Source organism: Podarcis vaucheri (assembly GCF_965113315.1).
Source record: "Podarcis vaucheri genome assembly, chromosome: 8".
NCBI classification, from domain to species: domain Eukaryota; kingdom Metazoa; phylum Chordata; class Lepidosauria; order Squamata; family Lacertidae; genus Podarcis; species Podarcis vaucheri.
Window position 1 is genome coordinate 14663113 of NC_138766.1, and position 18723 is coordinate 14681835.

The 18723-nt window shown below is 43.4% G+C and overlaps 1 protein-coding gene and 1 long non-coding RNA gene across 4 annotated transcripts in view; one reads left to right on the forward strand and one right to left on the reverse strand.

Annotated features, from left to right (window-relative positions):
• ANKH (ANKH inorganic pyrophosphate transport regulator) overlaps positions 1–18723 on the reverse strand; it is a 132607-nt gene that overhangs the window by 72586 nt on the left and 41298 nt on the right. The window lies entirely within an intron of this gene.
• On the forward strand, positions 10224–15903 carry LOC309538958. Of its 2 annotated transcripts, XR_014222548.1 has the most exons (3): positions 10224–10309; positions 10797–10986; positions 15699–15903. It is a non-coding gene; the product is annotated as an uncharacterized lncRNA (long non-coding RNA). The 2 variants fall into 2 exon arrangements; XR_014222549.1 differs by lacking the exon at positions 10224–10309 and having other exon boundaries at positions 10602–10986.

Here is an 18723-nt window from a genome sequence, read left to right on the forward strand (position 1 = left end):
ACACATCTATTTTATGAGATTGCAAGCTGCAATGAAATCAGACTGGCATAGGGTGGTGCACACATTTTGAAAATGATCATCTTAATACGAGGAGCCTTTGCAGTAAATCTGAGACTCCATCCCCCTCTGCAAACTTCATCCAATTTCCATCCAAGGTCACTTATTTGAAAATGGAAAAGATAAGCGCAACAGCTCCCAATTATCTGTGGGTTCTTTGCTTTCGGCTTACTGCATTGTCTGATGAGCCTAGGGTTGGAGCAATTAAATCAGGGTAGTTAGTTAAGAATTTGTCAAATTTGGAGTCTGTTGCTCCAGAGATCTTCCCGTAAACACAAATGCCTTTAAATAAATGACTCAGAAACTGCATATTCCTTTAAGTTCTCGGTGTCCTGTTCCTTACATAAAAGTCACATCATACTGAAATATCTGTTCAAAGCAGCACACTGAAGAGTGTTTTTCAGATACACTTGCCAATTCCACCAGCTAAAATCTTGATTAGTTGTTATGTGCAAATGGTCCCATTATTTTGGATAGGTTTTAAGCGCACACAGCTCCATAGCATATGGCAACCACTGGTTGCTTTCACAGTTCTATATATGCAGTCTTCAAAATCCACATTGCCAAACATTAAAATAGAAGTGAGTGGTGGTGGTGGTGGTGTTTTTTGAGGCGCGGGGGGGTTGTATTTAAAATACAGTGGTACCTCGCAAGACGAAAAACTCGCAAGACAAAAGTTTTTCGTTTTTTGAGTTGCTTCGCAAGATGAATTTCCCTATGGGCTTGCTTCGAAAGACGAAAAACGAAAACGTCTTGTAAGTTTGTTTCCTTTTCAATGCATTCCTATGGGAAACTGTGCTTCGCAAGACGAAAAAACTCGCAGAACGAATTAATTTCATCTTGCGAGGCACCGCTGTAAACTTTTTTTTTAAATGGTCTAAACAGTTATAAATTGGCAAGATAGCAACCCCAGTCATCCTTTATACTTAACAAGCAATGGGAGTTGAATAAGCCACTCTCTTTTGAAGACTGAAGGAGTGGAGGATCAAAACTGAAAAACAAAATCAATCATTTTGTTTGGACTTGTGAGTAATCGCCACTGAAGCCAGCTTTTCCACAAAGGATGCTCTCTTGGTTTGTGTGGCCAGGATGTTTTGCCACCGACACGAAGGTGGAGTTAAATAAGAATTTGTTCTGAGGCTTTTGTGGTACATTAATGTGTTTTCTAATTTTAAACCCTTTTTTTTTTTGCCGGGCAAAATGCTTCAGTTCCTCTAGACGGAGGCAGTTGTACTTTTCTGTTGTTTATGCCAACTCAACCCAGACAAAAAGGATGCCTTCTTGTAAGAGTTTCTCATTGGCCTTAAACTTGGAGGAAGTTGTGAATCAAAGCAATTCTGGCTTTGCTCCTTCCAGATGCTTCTATATGTACATATTATGAAGACTACTGGACTACTAAAGCTACAGTGAAAATGTTTCTGGCTTTATCTGTGGGATCGGATAGGGCCTTGATTTAAATACTTCATTTTTAATGAGAAGTTAAATGGAGCACAACTTTGCAGAAATGTGCTCTTTTCTGGTGAGTCCTAGCAAAGGCAAATTCAAGCCAGGAACTTTCAACATGTGGGACCCAATCCAACCTGAAGGAGCGTCTCCACCCCCATTATTCTACCCGGACACTGAGGTCCAGCACCGAGGGCCTTCTGGCGGCTCCCTCACTGCGAGAAGCCAAGTTACAGGGAACCAGGCAGAGGGCCTTCTCGGTAGTGGCACCTGCCCTGTGGAAGGCCCTCCCACCAGATGTCAAAGAGAACAACAACTACCAGACATCTGAAGGCAGGCCTGTTTACTTAGCATGAGCAGTTGAGTCCATAGAGCTGTATTGCTGATAGGCAGATACTCAGACCATAGAGAATGTATTTGGTAGAGAAGGCTCTGTGTGATGTCATTTCCCCTCTTCTCTTCCTTTGACCAGCTAACACTTGCTCCACCTCTAGGCACAAGCCAAAGTATAAGTAAACGTAAGTATTTTGCCTGCATAGTTTTTACTGCTGCCATTGCTGTGAACCAATGCATGATTATGAATAAAGTAAATCTTACTTTTAAATTTACTTTACAAGTTGCTGCCTGATTCTTTGTTAAGCAGGATCAAGATGGAGAGAGCCACCTTTTATCATAGCTTGGACACTGTCTAATTTCTTTGCTTTTAATTCTGCTGCCAAGGATAGGATTTTGAAACTGTTCAATTCCTACATGTGGGTGCCTGGAGCTTGCTTCCAGATGTGCCGTGCTGAATGAGCATTCAACCCAATTTGTTTTCACAAAGCTTGCGCAGAGGTTTACGGCATCCACTCCTGAACTGAGTATTCACCCTAATTTGTTTGCATTGAGGTTGTACAATTTCCCGTCACTCTTCCAGCATCTCACACTTTCTGGCACTTCTCCCCATTACTTTCCTTACTGCAAAAGTCTGTTTTGCCTTTTTAAAAAGTGGGTTTGTTGAGCCTACGCACATTTACTCATATGGGTGTTGATCCCTACTTGCAAAACAGCGAATTCTGAAGGCAACTCTGGACCTTTCTCTCTGCACTACCTGACGACTCAGAGAGAGAGTGAGCTATTGGCTCAGTATTTGCTATGTGGCAGTTAGTGGCTACAGCAGAGTACAGTGGAATGCCTATTGCACCCAGGGGAGAAGCAAGGGATGTTCCTTGCTTCCTACCCCATCATAAGGACTAGATCATCATTGATGGTAGTTTATGAAGCGGGCATCAAGCAATGAGACAATCATGCATACAATTTGGGGCAAAAAATATGGGAGTCTTTCAAAACAACTTATTTTTCCTAAATAAAACTTTTCATTCGAAATATGGATGAATTCTGAAATAGAGATATTTCAACAGCTTGCCCATAGAAGCTGAAACAGACACTGGGGTGAGGGAAGAATCTCAGATATCTGGAGGGATGCAGAGTGGTTCTGCTCCTTGATTAAGGCCTGGGCTGTCTGAATCCACTTTTAAAAAGAAACGAAAAAAACTTTTGTACCCTGCCTTACGACTTATTAAGCTTCTGGAGCAAACTGTTCTGTCGTTGCCACATTCTCCATAGATGTAAAGAGACAAAGCCATCCTACATCAATTTTCTGACAACCAACACAGTAAATAAAACCCACAGTCAAGAGGTAATCCATGAACCACTTTTACAGACTCTCCATTACAATCTTGATGGTTTTAAGTGTTCGAAGACATTTTTAAATTATCACAAATGCCCTAGCAGGTCAGGAAATGAATATTTTTCGCCTGAAGCTTTCAGTATATAATCTGCCTTGTGCTTCATGTCTGAAGTACTGCTGCCTTAAACCACAGTCTTAATTTGCCCTCTGCTGCTTCTCCCTTCTTTGTGTCTCTATAGCAACAGGAAGTCTGGAGGAGAAAAACGGGAATATGTTGCTGTTGTGTAGGTTATCTACTCATTTTTTTTCTCTTCCAAAGAAATTTGCTCAGGAAGAACTGCACAAGACCTATCAGGCTGATATGACAAATCTGAAACATGACATGCTCCTGTTCCTTTTCAGAGCACTCAGATATTTTTGATCCCCCAAACATGTTGCTCTTCATCTAGGAAACATATTTTTGGCACTAACTGCCCAGAGGATCAAGAAAGCATCCACAGACAAACTGAAGAGACAGCCAAGTCTAGATTTTTAATTTAGGAAAATTTAACTTCTTATAAAGGATGCCTTCATATGCCCCAACCCCACACTAAGCAAGGTCAATAAACAGCTTAGCCAATGCAAGAAGGAAAACAAGACAATCACATTTCATTTGGGTGTGTGGGGATAATCTAAATTGTAGAATTGTGGCAGAATGGAGAAATGAGATCCAGCTCCAAGGGCCTTCCAGTGGTTCCCTCACTGCGAGAAGTGAGGTTACAGGGAACCAGGCAGAGGGCCTTCTTGGTAGTGGCCCCTGCCCTGTGGAACCAAGTGTTAGAAACTGAGATATGAAGGCTGAGAGCTTGATGGCACCTTAAGCCGAGGTTATGGGCTCAACAATGGAATGTCAAGGCACGCTTTTTTATATAACAAGAATACAAAGCTGAAAATGAACGAACTTCAGGTAAAATATTGTGTTCATTTTTCACATGGTCCAGTCCTTCCCCTGCCCAACCCCCTAATATTCTTAAGAGGGTCTCTTCTCCAGTCTTCAGAGAGTAGAGGGAAGTGGGAGGGAGAAAAAGGACCTCTTTTCCTTCCACTCTGCAGTTTTAATCTGAAATCTTAGGCGCAGTACTGCGCCCAGAGCTCAGAAACTGCTCATGCTAGTGAGATTCCCTGTCGCAAATGCGCCTACAACAATGGGAGTTTTGAACGATGTGTGGAATAACCTCCCATCCGATGTCAAGGAAATAAACAACTATCTGACTTTTAGAAGACATCTGAAGGCAGCTCTGTATATGGGCTAAACAGCACGATTGCCTCTGCCCCAATAGGGCATGACTTGAGAGCTATGTGAATAGGATTCTCATGCATTAAAAAAACAAACAAACCCGATTAGCACAATTTCAGGTCTGAACCATTGCACCATTTCTCCCCAGCAAAAGCTGTCCATCCATCACCCACCCCATCAGAAGCTGCTGTTTGCCCCTTTCTTCAAATCTCTTATGTGTAAGAAATTACACATTCTGGATGCATTTTCTTTTCCTAGGTAATCTATTTTAAGGCGAGGTGGTTGTGAAGAGGAGGCATCCAGAAACAGTCTTTTCTACTACCATGAAGCTTCAAGCACACAGTAACCTGTGACTCTCCACTCACGTCCTGACAATGTTGCTCCAGGCCAAGGTTAATGCGTTATTCTAAGGGCATAGTGCCCACTTCATGCAACTGTAAGTCAGGGCCGGGGAACAGAGTGACGCAGCAAAGCAAAACAAAAAACGAGGCATGATGGATGGAGCCAAGCCTACACAGTGACGGAAATAACTTTTTATATCACAGAAAATAATCACCTCTCCCACACAAGCTGCTCGCTGAGAAAGCACAAAGACTGAGAAACAGTTATGGCATCTTGGGGTGGGGTGTGGGGCCAAGAATGGTTTTGTAGGTGTGGGTGTTTTGAAGCCTTCCCAGCAGCTCAAGCTTTTAGGGGGAAGGCCTCAATGACCCCTGTATTAAACTGTATTGATATGTTGATCTGGTTTTTTGAAAACTGCTTATGCTTGAGATTGGGGGGTGGGTGGGGAGAGGGCAAGACTGGAAAAACATTACTAACGGAGATTGCAAGAATATTCTTGCACGTTCGGGTACATGTGATGAGAACATGGACGTTCACGCAAGAATGAGGAACTGAAACTGCAAGTTTATGGGGCAAAGTGAACACGTGGGGGCATTACTCAGAGTAGGTCGCTGGCTTTCTTGGGCGAAGTAGAGGACGGAGGAAAACAGGAGATGAGTCAACCTTTCAGGCGGACAGAAAATGAGGAAAAAACAGTTTCAAGGGTCTCTGCAAAAATGAGAAGATTTGGGGTGTGTGGTCAATCAAATGATGAAGGATAGCATCATGACTTATGTAGGCCCCAAGAAGCTGGTGCTGACAAAATTTAGGGTATAAGAAAAGGTGGATCATATAGGAAGGGGGTCTCCATTCCTTGTCAGAAGTGAGGTCCCATTGATCAAGGAAACATATCCGATGGTCTATTGAGTATGTCTGCTAACTGTTTGCACCTTTACTGTTCTAGGGAATAATCTTCCATAGATATAGATATAGATATAGATATAGATATGGTTCTTTTAATGTATTCACGGTGTCTCCTGGTCTTGTCCTAATAGCTGGCATACCCCTCACAATTCTGAGGAACAAAGAAGGACTATTCAGTCACAAGATTAAATCAGGGCCATCTCCGTCAGAGAAATTGGGTACATCTGAATTTATTTTCCTTCACTATGGTTTTCCAGGTTGGGAGTGATGCAGCGGTGCATTCTTGCTGCTGTGTTCCTGTGCTCATGTGAAAGAGCAGCAACCATGCTGCGACTCTGACCTACTACAGTTGTACCTTGGTTCTAGAACGTAATCCGTTCCGGAAGTCTGTTTGACTTCCAAAACGTTCGAATTGGCTGCCAGAGCTTCCTGCACTCAAGCAGAAGCCATGTCAGACACCTGGCTTCCGTAAAACATTCGAAAACCGGAACACTTACTTCTGAATTTTCGGCGTTCAGGAGCAAAAATGTATGGGTGCCAAGGCATTTGAGAATCAAGGTACGACTGTAGTTAGTTGTTGAAGTGGTAAACCTGTATCTGCGCTGTAACATTTTGTACTGGCAACTCTGTGTCTGAAAATTCCCCCCTCCTAGATATAAAGGAGATGAGCTTCCTTCCTCTCCCTGACACACTAATTTTCTCTGTGTGAAAATTCCTTTTTCACGAGAACCCCCACGTGCAGGATGAAATGGCACAGGCCTAGACACATGGGCTGACAACCCCAGCAAGGGCACAACTAAATGAGATGTGAGGATGAAAATCTCCCAGGGCTTTACTTAAAAAAGAGTAAGTTAAAAGCAGCTATGGGGAGAAGGAAGACCAAAATCATGGCACAACCACTGCACTGGAAAAGTCGGGAGGTTAACTTTTTCTCCCTGAGCATTTTTCCCAATTGAACTTATCCCTGGGAAGAAAATATGCAGGTAGCTATCTATATGGCACTTTCGCGCAGAAAATAGCAGCTCCGAGAATGGGCAATTTAAATGATGAGCACTGAATTTGGGCTGCCTCAGAGCACATTCCCAGAGATTTATTGATGGTATAAAATTTGATCATTTAGTGCAACATCCAACGTCCAACTCCTGCCCAGAATTATCATGCTGATTCCCCCTGTAACAAAGCCACAATCTACACAAAAGATGTATCGACTGTAAATGCGCCAATTACAGAATTAATTTATGAATTAACGATCGTTGCTAGCTGAACTCTCCCCTGCAAAGAGGCAGGGTAAATGTTGGTATCAGTGCAGAGGTTAATATAGGCTGACCCACCGAACCGTGAATTATGTGTGGGAGCTGGAAATCACTCATGGCTGAAGAAAGTAAAGGGTCAATAACAGCTGAGCATCAGCTGATCAGTTGTCAGAGCAGGAAGGGGGGGTGTCAAGGAGGAATAAAGCAATTCACACTTGGCCTGCTAAGTGTCAGAGACATATAAATGAAGCCCGTCCAAAAATAGCAAATTGGAAAGGGCTTTTATTCTGGGGAAAGCTAGAGTCCAGATCTTGGCAGTACCCATCCTCTCTAATTTCGCATTAATTCACTGCCCCTTACGCACTTTATCCCAATTCATTCTAGCTATTCATTTGTTGTGTGTTTCTGTGCAATATAAAGGTAAAGGAACCCCTGACCATTAGGTCCAGTCGTGACTGACTCTGGGGTTACAGGTGTACAGCTTCCGGGTCATGTGGCCAGCATGACTAAGCCGCTTCTGGCAAACAGAAACACTGTTTATCTTCCCACTGGAGCGGTACCTATTTATCTATTTGCTTTTTGACGTGCTTTCGAACTGCTAGGTTGGCAGGAGCAGGGACCAAGCAACAGGAGCTAATCCTGTCGCGGGGATTTGACCTTCTGATCGGCAAGTCCTAAGCTCTGTGGTTTAACTCACAGCGCCACCCCACCCGCGTCCCTCTGTGCAATATAGTTATTTTAATATTTGCCATCATGGTGGAAAAATAAATAGATCTCATGGCTTGTGATGCACAACTCTGCTTGACAATGCAATCCACAGGACAGGTCGATGGTAAGAACAGATGCACATCTGAAGTGGTACAATGTCAAAGAAGGTCTCCACCTGGCGATTTTCCATAAGGAGTATGTTGGTGCTGAGCAATTATGAGGGTGGTCATCTCACGGGTATGTGGCGCCCACGTGAATGACAGGCAGGATTCCAAGAATTCTTACGGGAGGCTATGGAATGCAGCAAAGTCCATCAGCAACCAAGCCAAGGAAAGCAATCAGAAGGTAGAAGTTATTGCACCAGCTTTAAAACTGACGTTTTGATCCCAGGATATTCCTGTAATGCCCCTTTTGTTGTCCTCTCCCGCTCAAAGCAGCTGCTGCCCTTATCAAACACTGTTAATAGACATCCTGGGAACTACTTCTACACTTAACAACATTACGTCAGGCGGCAAAATTAAATTAACTTAACAACAGCGCAACGGATTAAGCATTTTCTGCGAGCGACAGAGCTAACACTAATGGGAACTGACGCTGCGGATGTCTGTGTTGCTGGCCAAGGTGTCAGATGTTACTGGAAAGCAAAGTAATAATAGGCAGTGTGGTGCAGCAGTTAGATCAGGGGTGGCTGAAATATCTCTCCCATCAACCTCAGCGATCATGGCCAAAGGCTACTGGGAGTTGTAGCTCGGGACCCTGAGAGTTTGACTTTGGAGACCCTCAGGTAAATCACTGGCTTGTTTTCAGCCAAGTTCTACTCAAGAGTAGATCAGGGTTGTTGTTTTTCAGTCAGAACTTGCTGGAACTCAGTTCTGGCACCTCTCAGGTGGGCGCCATTGTTATTGTAAGAGAACAAGGGAGGTGTTTATAGCGAGTTCCAGCCCCTCTTTTTCTAGGAAAACAGCACCGTAGACCCACTGAAATAAATGAACCTAAGTTAGTCATGACTCATGTCCATTCATTTCAATGAGTCTACTTCAAGTAGGAGTACCTGTCGCAACAAAACCTACCTCACAGAGTGGTTGTGAAGATAAAAGGGAGAGTGGGCTACAAATGCCACTTTGAGGATATGTCAGATAAAAAAATGTGTTTTTAAAAGGCACAGGTGGACACTAGGAGTCACATCTGTCTGTCGACTAAAAAAAAGGGTTTCTTCCCTCTCTAAAGGACTCTATGGAAATGAAATGTAAGATACAATAAGAAGCCTTTGCACACCACATAATTCACTAATGGAATTTGCTGCCACAAGACAGGACTAGAAAAAGATCAGACACATTAATGGATGCCTATCAACAACAATTACCTAAATACGATGTCCATGTTCAGAGGCATCCGAATACAAGATGATGAGGAGAAAGAAGTGAAGGCTATTAACTTCATGTTCCTCTTGTGTATCCCATTCTTGTTTGGCTCCTTTTCAATAGAAAACGCTGGACTGCATAAGGCTGAACTGAAGTACCATATTTTTCCATGTATAACACACCCCCATGTATAGCACGCCCTCTATTTTGGGGGACTCAAAATTCAGAAAAGGGGGGGATTGCCCAGAGTTGTTGAACTTTTGGGTGGGGTTGCTCTCAGAGTTGTCAAGCTTTTTTGAGTGGAGAACAATGTTGCTCACCAGCCTGATCAATGGACACATCACGGAAGCCATAAGTTCCCTGCCCACAGCAGCGGCCAAACACCCACCCATTGGCCACAGCAACAGCCAATCGAAAGCAGCACTTGTCGCAGACACCAATCAACAGCGCAATCGCCGCTGGCAATCTGCTGCTCACAGCAGGAACCAATCCCCCGTCACCACTATATGCTATCCGTGTATAAGACGACCCACAACTTTTGAGATGCTTTTAGCTGGCAAAAAGCTTGTCTTGTACATGGAAATTTACGGTATGTCTTTGGTAAAGATATGGCATAATTGGTTGGATAAAAACTGTATTCATGCATGTTCCTATCTACCAATGTACAGAGAAGTGGACATTACCGTATTTTTCGCTCTATAACACGCACCCAACCATAACACGCACGTAGTTTTTAGAGGAGGAAAACCCATAGGCATGCCACCCGTAGGCATTCCCTCCATAACACGCACAGACATTTCCCCTTACTTTTTAGGAGGAAAAAAGTGAGTGTTATGGTGCAAAAAATACGGTAATTTAATTGCCCCAATATGTGAAGGGAAATTGATCAAAACTGACATCCATAGAAGTTTCATAGAGAACATATGGCCCGCAACAATTATTTTTCCTGCAACTAGACCAGGCATTGGTTGTGCTCATAAACTCTGCAAGGAGACTTGCATCACCAAATACTTGGCGACACTCTCTGGACATGCACTGGAGAATTGCAAAGGTTCATGGTTCCCACACACTCTGGACAGAGGCTGGATGGTCATCTGTCATGGATGCTTTAACTGGGATTCCTGCATTCCAGGGGGTTGGACTAGATGACCCTTGGGATCCCTTCCAACTGTATGATTCTATGGAACACTCTTCCAACAGAAATTCAGGAGATGCATTCTGTTTTAACCTTCAGCTGTCTCCTGGAATCTCTTATATGCCGCCAAGCTTATGTGGGCAATTCAGTCATCAATCTCAGGTTTTATTTTACACGTGGTCTTATTGTATAAAGGAATGGTTGCTGTCAACTTCTTTGATATACCGGTACTTTTATAAACAAACAAATAAAAGCATAATGTAACATTTGCTTGCCCCCATCCAGCCCATCACTGCTTCCAAACACCATTTAATTTCTGGTCTACCTTGCCTAATTTAGGTGAAACAGAGAGCTGGAGCTGGGTGCTTTCAGATAAATGTTAAAAAGCATGGGGGACAAGATACTCTGCTGGATGCAGCTGAATAACCCCCCACCCCAAGTGCATAGCAATAGTTTCACTAAAATCATACCTGTACTTAATCTAAATCAATTTATCAGGTCGAAATGGTTTATTTATGGTGTGGGGGAAGAGTATTATTCCTCCTGAAACAGAGAAACTGACATAATTTGTCTAAACCAATGAACAAAATATTTCATGGTAACTACCTTATCCAATGTCATCCCGTGAAAGGCATCACTTTCCACGCAGAGAAAAATGAGCCATATGGTGAAGCACAGATGATGAGTAACGACGGTCGGGTAGCAAAACAAAAAACAAAGTATCCTGTGACTGCAAGGTGGCATGGTTGCCAATAATCTGCATTTAAAATTAGTAAAGGCGGAGAAAAATATTCTGCACATATTTTTCTATTCTTCATAAACGATAGATCGACTAAAAGGTATGTGGAAGAAGCATTCGGAAGAATGATGTAGCCATTTAGCCAAATTTAGCCTTATCTGTAAATTCATTTCAAAATTAGACAGGGGTTATTTATTCTCAATATATTGAAAATGCACTGTAATGGCTCGTCTTGAGAGCCAGTAAGCACAGTGTTGTTAAATGGATTCCAGTTCTTCATTCTGAATAAAGATCACTACTGGGGCTGTGAAGATGTTTCAAGAATTTGTGAGTATTTAACTCATTCAACAAGAGGGACATGGGTAGCGCTGTGAGTTAAACCACAGAGCCTAGGACTTGCCGATCAGAAGTTTGGCGGTTCGAATCCCAGCAATGGGGTGAGCTCCCATTGCTCGGTCCCTGCTCCTGCCAACCTAGAAGTTCGAAAGCATGTCAAAGTGCAAGTACAGTGGTACCTTGGGTTAAGTACTTAATTCGTTCCGGAGGTCTGTTCTTAACCTGAAACTGTTCTTAACCTGAAGCACTATTTCCGGGTAACCTGTCTCTCGAGACAGATGATGACAACAACAGCAATGGTCAGTAAACAGCTTCATTCAACACAGCTATCTACTATACTGAAGGCAAGCAGGGAAGTAAGGGAGACTAATAACTTTGGGACTCAATGCTATATGGGAAGTTATGCGTAAGGTGGGAGAAGGTCAAGAGAGCTGCTTTTCTCCTCAAAACACTTGAGAAGAGAGACCTGGATCTGTCCCAACACTCAAGTATTTTGAAAGGGAAAGCTGTGACTCATCATTCTTCCTATTTTTTTGTGCACAGGTATCAGCACCAGAGTGCAAAATGTCACAGTAGACAGAGACTTACTCTCTGGGACCAATATGCAGTGTTAGAAATGGGGGCAGAATAGCTAGGAACCCAATGGCTTCTTGGAACTGGGTTGTGGGCACCAAAACAGAATGTCTAGTTGCCACCGGGAGCGGGAATAGGTAACACTTTTAATTTATTACAGTGGCACCTCGGGTTAAGTACTTAATTCATTCTGGAGGTCCATTCTTAACCTGAAACGGTTCTTAACCTGAAGCACCACTTTAGCTAATGGGGCCTCCTGCTGCTGCCGCGCCGCAGGAGCACGATTTCTGTTCTCATCCTGAAGCAAAGTTCTTAACCCGATGTACTATTTCTGGGTTGGTGGAGTCTGTAACCTGAAGCGTATGTAACCCAAGGTACCACTGTATTCTGATAAGCATGAATTAATACGCAATTCGCATAAGTGACACGTTGTTAATATCACACTTTTCGCAGACATTGTTAAAACATGTTTTCAAAACACTCTACTCTTTATTGTTAAACTCCTTAACGTATATTTCAAGGCTTCAAAGCACATACATTTGAGTGTCAGCCAAGCGCAAAAAAAAATGGCACTCAGACTTTTGGAGGTGCTCGCAAATGGAAAAACGTGAGGTGGACAATGCGCCTGGCCCCCTGCTAATTTCGAACCCTGCCAATATGGCAATGGATATAACTCTAGTGGACATCTGAGAACAGAGGATCCAGTCACCAGGGTTTCACGTTCCCTTCTCGTAGTGTCCCTCTCTGGATTGTAGACATACTTAATATTCAACAAGAAGGCCTTATGTGGTTGACTTGGTTCATCATCTTCCACATAACAAAAACCTATTTCTTAGGTCACCGAAGACAAGCTTTCTTGAGAGGATAGCTGTTGTGATCAATAGTACAGCAGAAACCCAAGTGACCTCTCTCCTATAGAATCCCTCAGTGAAGGAACCAGCCAAGCAAAATACAACAAACTCCTGGGGAAGAAAGGAAGTGGTTTTGCAGAAATGTTACTTTAGGGTTGCGGCAGGCATGTTTAATTTTATTCCAAGGCATTTGACGTCAAAGGGTGGGAAAGCAGTAACACCGGGGGTGGTGGGATAGGTGTTTAAACCAAACCCCAAAGCTATCGCATATGTGGCATGCAGTATCACTTGCTGAGAGGTTTGTTTGTTTTTACTTGTGAGAGTTACAAAAGAGCTTTGCTTGTTCAGTAAAACGGCTGTATTGGCGAAAAGGTTAGCGGTTCAAACTGTTGACAGCAAAGCATCAATGAGATGTTCATGAAAACAACCAATATCTGAAGTACAGACAGATAGAAGATCTACATTTTTAAAAAAAAGACTTTAAAGAAGAATGGGAACTTTTTACAAATTACTTAAAGGAAAAACAAAATGAATTGGACTCCTTGGCAGGTTTTGAATAAACATACACAACGTTTTTTATTGTTAACATAACAGACAGATAATTGAAGGATCTTTACAATTCTACAATATGCAGAGAATAACAGGTGTTGAAAAATCTGAGAGAGGAGCTGAGGGAAGTCTTGGGGGGAGGGAGGGATTTTCTTGGGGAGGGGGGAGGGAGAAAAAAATGGGGGGAAGAATGAAGATGATGTGTTTTGATAATTTGCTATGTTGAAATTCATATAAGCCCTGTGATAGTTTCTCCCTACCCATAGTAACTTCGGTGTATTAGAATGACAACTATATAGCCAGGGCCATCTTACCCATAGGTGCAAGGGGTGTGGGGCACCCAGGAGCCGGGCTCTCAAGGGCACCAGGCCAAGACTCCGGGGCCCGAGAGTTGAGTCCTGGGCGGCTCTGAGCCGCGAGTTCGGGGGTGACCAAGCCAGCGAGACGCTGAGGCAGGCGGCTGGCTCCGCCCTCCTGCGCGCCTGAGATTGGGCAATGGGGAGAGGGGCGGATCGTTCCACCCCATCACTGCATATGCTTAAGACAACCCTGTACAGTGGTACCTCAGGTTACATACGCTTCAGGTTACAGACTCCGCTAACCCAGAAATAGTACCTCGGGTTAAGAACTTTGCTTCAGGATGAGAACAGAAATCACGCAGTGGCGGTGCGGCAGCAGCAGGAGGCCCCATTAGCTAAAGTGGTGCTTCAGGTTAAGAACAGTTTCAGGTTAAGAACGGACCTCCAGAACAAATTAAGTACATAACCAGAGGTACCACTGTATATAGTCATAAATTAATGCATCTAAAACACATTGAGAGGCTTGGTAGAGCAAAATTGTACCGGTAACTCGAGTGAACAATCACTGTATTTTATAACTGATTTTATATTTTTTTACTAGCTCATTTGCATTAATAAATTCATACAGAAGGCCTGGAAGAAGGAGAGAAGTAGCTGTTTTCTTGATTTAGGAAGATGTCCTTGCCAGCTCACCATAGGTGGCCATTTATAAGCTTGATTGAAAGAAACAACAACCAATAAACCCTAGGAATGGGGAACTTCAGAATGGGAGGGGCAAAATATGGTCCCCAGTCCTCTGTGTCCGGCCCTCTGAACTCTCCCCAAGCCACACCCATTGCTGGGCCTGCTCCATTTACTCTAGCTGATTTTCCCTTGTTGAAATGTGTCCTTGTGGACGGATGAAGGGAGATGTGTGAGTGTGTGTGTGCGTGCGTGTGCGCGCGCATGCGCGTGCGCCCCCACAAACTTTTGGCTTTCATGGGCAGAATCCGAGACCAGGGAGAAGAGTTGGTGAAAGAAGACTGGAAGAAATTTAAAGACTATTTACAGAAATATTGTAAAATTAATGAATGTTAGAAGGATGTTGGATAGAAACTAAGGGGTTTCCAGCTGTAATGCTTTAGGAGATACGGGAAAAAAGGTTTATAAATGGGTAAAAGCTTAATGATAAGGATTTGCTGAACTAATAAATTGAAGTGGAATACAAAGAAGGGAGGTATGAGGAGGTCTGGGGAAATAAGTGTATGGAAGATATGTTATGGAAAATTATTTGTTTTTTAAACTGTTTTTATGTTGTATTTTGTTTCTTTTTATTTTTTATTTTTTTCATTGTTATATTTTAAAAAACTTTAATAAATATCTTTTTTAAAAAAACTTATGGCTTTCATGCAACTGGAATGTAGACTACCGTACAAACGTACAAGTCGTACGCATTCCTCCACCAACCTTGACCTCTGGCATACAGGTCCAGGAAGGCTGTCAACAAAGGCAATACAGGATGAATTCCCTGCATTATACCTGACATAGCACATTCTCCCTCACTTAAAATAAATCAATCCTGTCACAAGATATGGACATGCCAGATAACATACCAGGCACACCCTGAAAATCCATTATTTTCAACCCATATTTTAAGAGCCAATGTTTCCAGTCCGTAGTTTCGCAAGTGCCATGAGTTTTGTACAGAGCACATGACTTTCCCAACACTACAGGGTTAGGGGGCGGCTCAGCGCACAAAATGAACCTCTGAGTCATTCTGCTATACCTATAACCCAGTTTTCCTAGCATTTAGGATTAGTTTAGAAACCTTGAAAACTACTACAGTGGTACCTCGGCTTACATACGCTTCAGGTTACACACTCCGCTAACCCAGAAATTTTGCTTCAGGTTAAGAACTTTGCTTCAGGATAAGAACAGAAGTCGGGCTCCAGTGGCGCGGCAGCAGCAGCAGGAGGCCCCATTAGTTAAAGTGGTGATTCAGGTTAAGAACAGTTTCAGGTTAAGTACGGACCTCCGGAACAAATTAAGTATTTAACCTGAGGTACCACTGTACCACTGTACCCCCTTAGCTTTTGTACGGAAACTTTGCCTATTTGACTAATCCACAGTAATTGAACAGAATTTGAATGGAAGGAATTAATACTGCCATTTCTTACAGTAAGGTACACACAGTTTGTGCTTTTCTGTTTTTTTTCCATTTTTAGAATATCAGCATGGGTGCAGTCATCTCTAAAGAACGCACCACACAATACTGGGAACATTTAAGCGATTAAGACGCCCTATGTGAAAACAACATACTGCACACCTGGTTGTAATGAGACGAAACCTTACCCTATGTCTCCCTGTTGCGCTGTGTCAGCAAAAGTCAATGATATGAGAGGTGTGCGTGGAATAAACAGTCCATGCGAGGACATCAGGACATGATGTATTTTGTTACGTGTACAGAGTGGAGGTGCAATAATTCAACAAGGGATGCTGGAACTACTGCATGATCCACATTTCTGCTACTTTGTATTTTCACCCTTCTCATATCTTGTTCCGCTGCAGTTAAACTAAGACACCTGTGACAGTATATGCAGCTTGTGCATATGTATTCCCAGTGCCGGATTTACATATAAGCTAAACAAGCTACAGCTTAAGGCCCCACTCTCTTGGGGGCCCCCAAAAAAATTAAATGAAAAAAACTGGATGTACATTTCCAAAATAGAAGATAAAGAACAAATAAAATAAAACCTTCATACAGCAACAGTGTTTTGTGTTGTGTAGGCTCCTAGGATGTAAGTAATGGGACCTACCTGCTAGCCTGCTCCCTAAAACATCACTGGTTTGCTCATTTCTATATACAGTGGTACCTCAGGTTAAGTACTTAATTCGTTCCAGAGGTCCGTTCTTAACCTGAAACTCTTCTTAACCTAAAGCACCACTAAAGCATCACTGTGCACAACTACATAGCCAGTCAGACGAACCCAGTGAAGTAAATACAGTGGTACCTCGGGTTAAGTACTTAATTCGTTCCAGAGGTCCGTTCTTAATCAGAAACTGTTCCTAACCTAAAGCACCACTTTAGCTAATGGGGCCTCCTGCTGCCGCCACACTGCTGGAGCACGATTTCTGTTCTCATCCTGAAGCAAAGTTCTTAACCAGAGGTACTATTTATGGGTTAGCGGAGTCTGTATCCTGAAGCGTATGTAACCTGAAGTGTATGTAACCCGAGGTACCCTATACAGTGGTACCCATACATTCTGCATGGACTGGTGGTATGGCAACATGTGCAATTGGCTTTAGATACCTCTTAAAGGTAAAGGTAAAGGTACCCCTGCCCGTACGGGCCAGTCTTGACAGACTATAGGGTTGTGCGCTCATCTCACTCTAGAGGCCGGGAGCCAGCGCTGTCCACAGACACTTCCGGGTCACGTGGCCAGCGTGACGAAGCTGCTCTGGCGAACCGGCACCAGAGCAGCACACGGAAACACCATTTACCTTTCCGCTAGTAAGCGGTCCCTATTTATCTACTTGCACCCGGGGGTGCTTTCGATCTGCTAGGTTGGCAGGCGCTGGGACCGAGCAACGGGAGCACACCCCGCCACGGGGATTCGAACCGCCGACCATGCGATCACTAAGTCCTAGGAGCTGAGGTTTTACCCACAGCGCCACCCACGTCCCTTCTTAGATACCTCTTAGGTCCATAAATTACCATATAGCATATATTTAACACAAAAAACAGTGGCAATTTGTTGTTGACAAAGGAAAGCTGGGCATATAAAGGGCCCCAATACCTTCAGTAGCTTAGGGCTTCGTCAGGTCTAAATCCGGCCGTGTATTCCTGCAGAATGCAGGCAGAAACCTTGCACAGAACGCTCCCTCTTTCTTAGCTGTGCATTACTACTTTAGAGCTGCAGGGACTCCCATTAGATTTGCTAGCTTCACTGCCCTTCATAAATTGTATCTGCTGGGTCATTTGTACACTGTTTACTTTCTTCATATTAATCTTCCTTCCGGGACATGCTACAAAGTGTATTTTTCAGTGCTGAGTCACTTGCCTTTGTATTTCCTTGCAAAACAACAAATCTGGTTAGGATTAATGGCACATCAAACGATACTGAGGGCTGATGCTCCACTTCGGACCAAAGGACATTAGAGAATCACAACAGTGGCTCCGGGATTGGAGAAGATTTGCAAACATCTGCTTGGGATGGATGCCAAACACATTTCGTAAGACCAAGTCTGATCTCTTGGTCCCGCTTTGGAATCCTATGGTGGCTGCGTTCGGACATGTAAGACTCCCAGGTTCACACATTCTACTCTCCCCTCCCCTGGTGAGGCTATGAGAAGGAGCTGAGAATTATAGCTTCCAGTTCTGTTTCAGATTAACCTTGGTTTAGGGAGTCATCTGAACCATACTGTGGCTATTCTTAACCATGGTGTGTTGTAATGAATCAGCTTCGTAAACCATGGTTTGAAGCACGTTCGTTCCAACAAACTCCAGTTAAGATTAGTATGCTCTAAACTGGTTAATCCAAAAGAGGGGGAAATTTCCAAATTCCTCCTCGTGGCAGCAAGAAGGGGGATTGGGGGTTGGATGAAAGTCTGAGGCTCACTGCAGCTTGTTCTCACGATACAGCTGTACATCTAAATAAGGTTCATTTGTCTGAAACACAGCTCAGTTACTAGGGCTTCCTATTTTAGATTCACGTTTCTATTATATTCCTTTAGAAATATATATTTTTTTCATGTGGGCCTCACTTCAGCCTCTTCCCTCTCCTCCACTAATTCTACTACACTCAGCCACAAGCAAGTCTGCTGTTGCTTTATAGCAGGGGTCAGCAAACTTTTTCAGCAGGGGGCCGGGTCCTCTGTCCCTCAGACCTTGTGGGGAGCCGGACTATTTTGGGGAGGATGAACGAATTCCTATGCCCCATAAATAACCCAGAGATGCATTTTAAATAAAAGCACACATTCTACTCATGTAAAAACACGCTGATTCCCAGACAGTCCGCGGACCGGATTTAGAAGGCGATTGGGCCGGATCCGGCCCCCGGGCCTTAGTTTACCTACATATGCTTTATAGCATTAATTATCCCTTGTTGCCTCTTATGCAAAGAACTTTTGATGAACCAATACCTAGTGCTACCTTTGTGCAATGAAATCCTTCGTCAATACTGTGCTTGCTTACAAGGAAAATAGCTACTGCAACCTGATACAGCCTGACCCAAGGCAGGCTTTATTAAA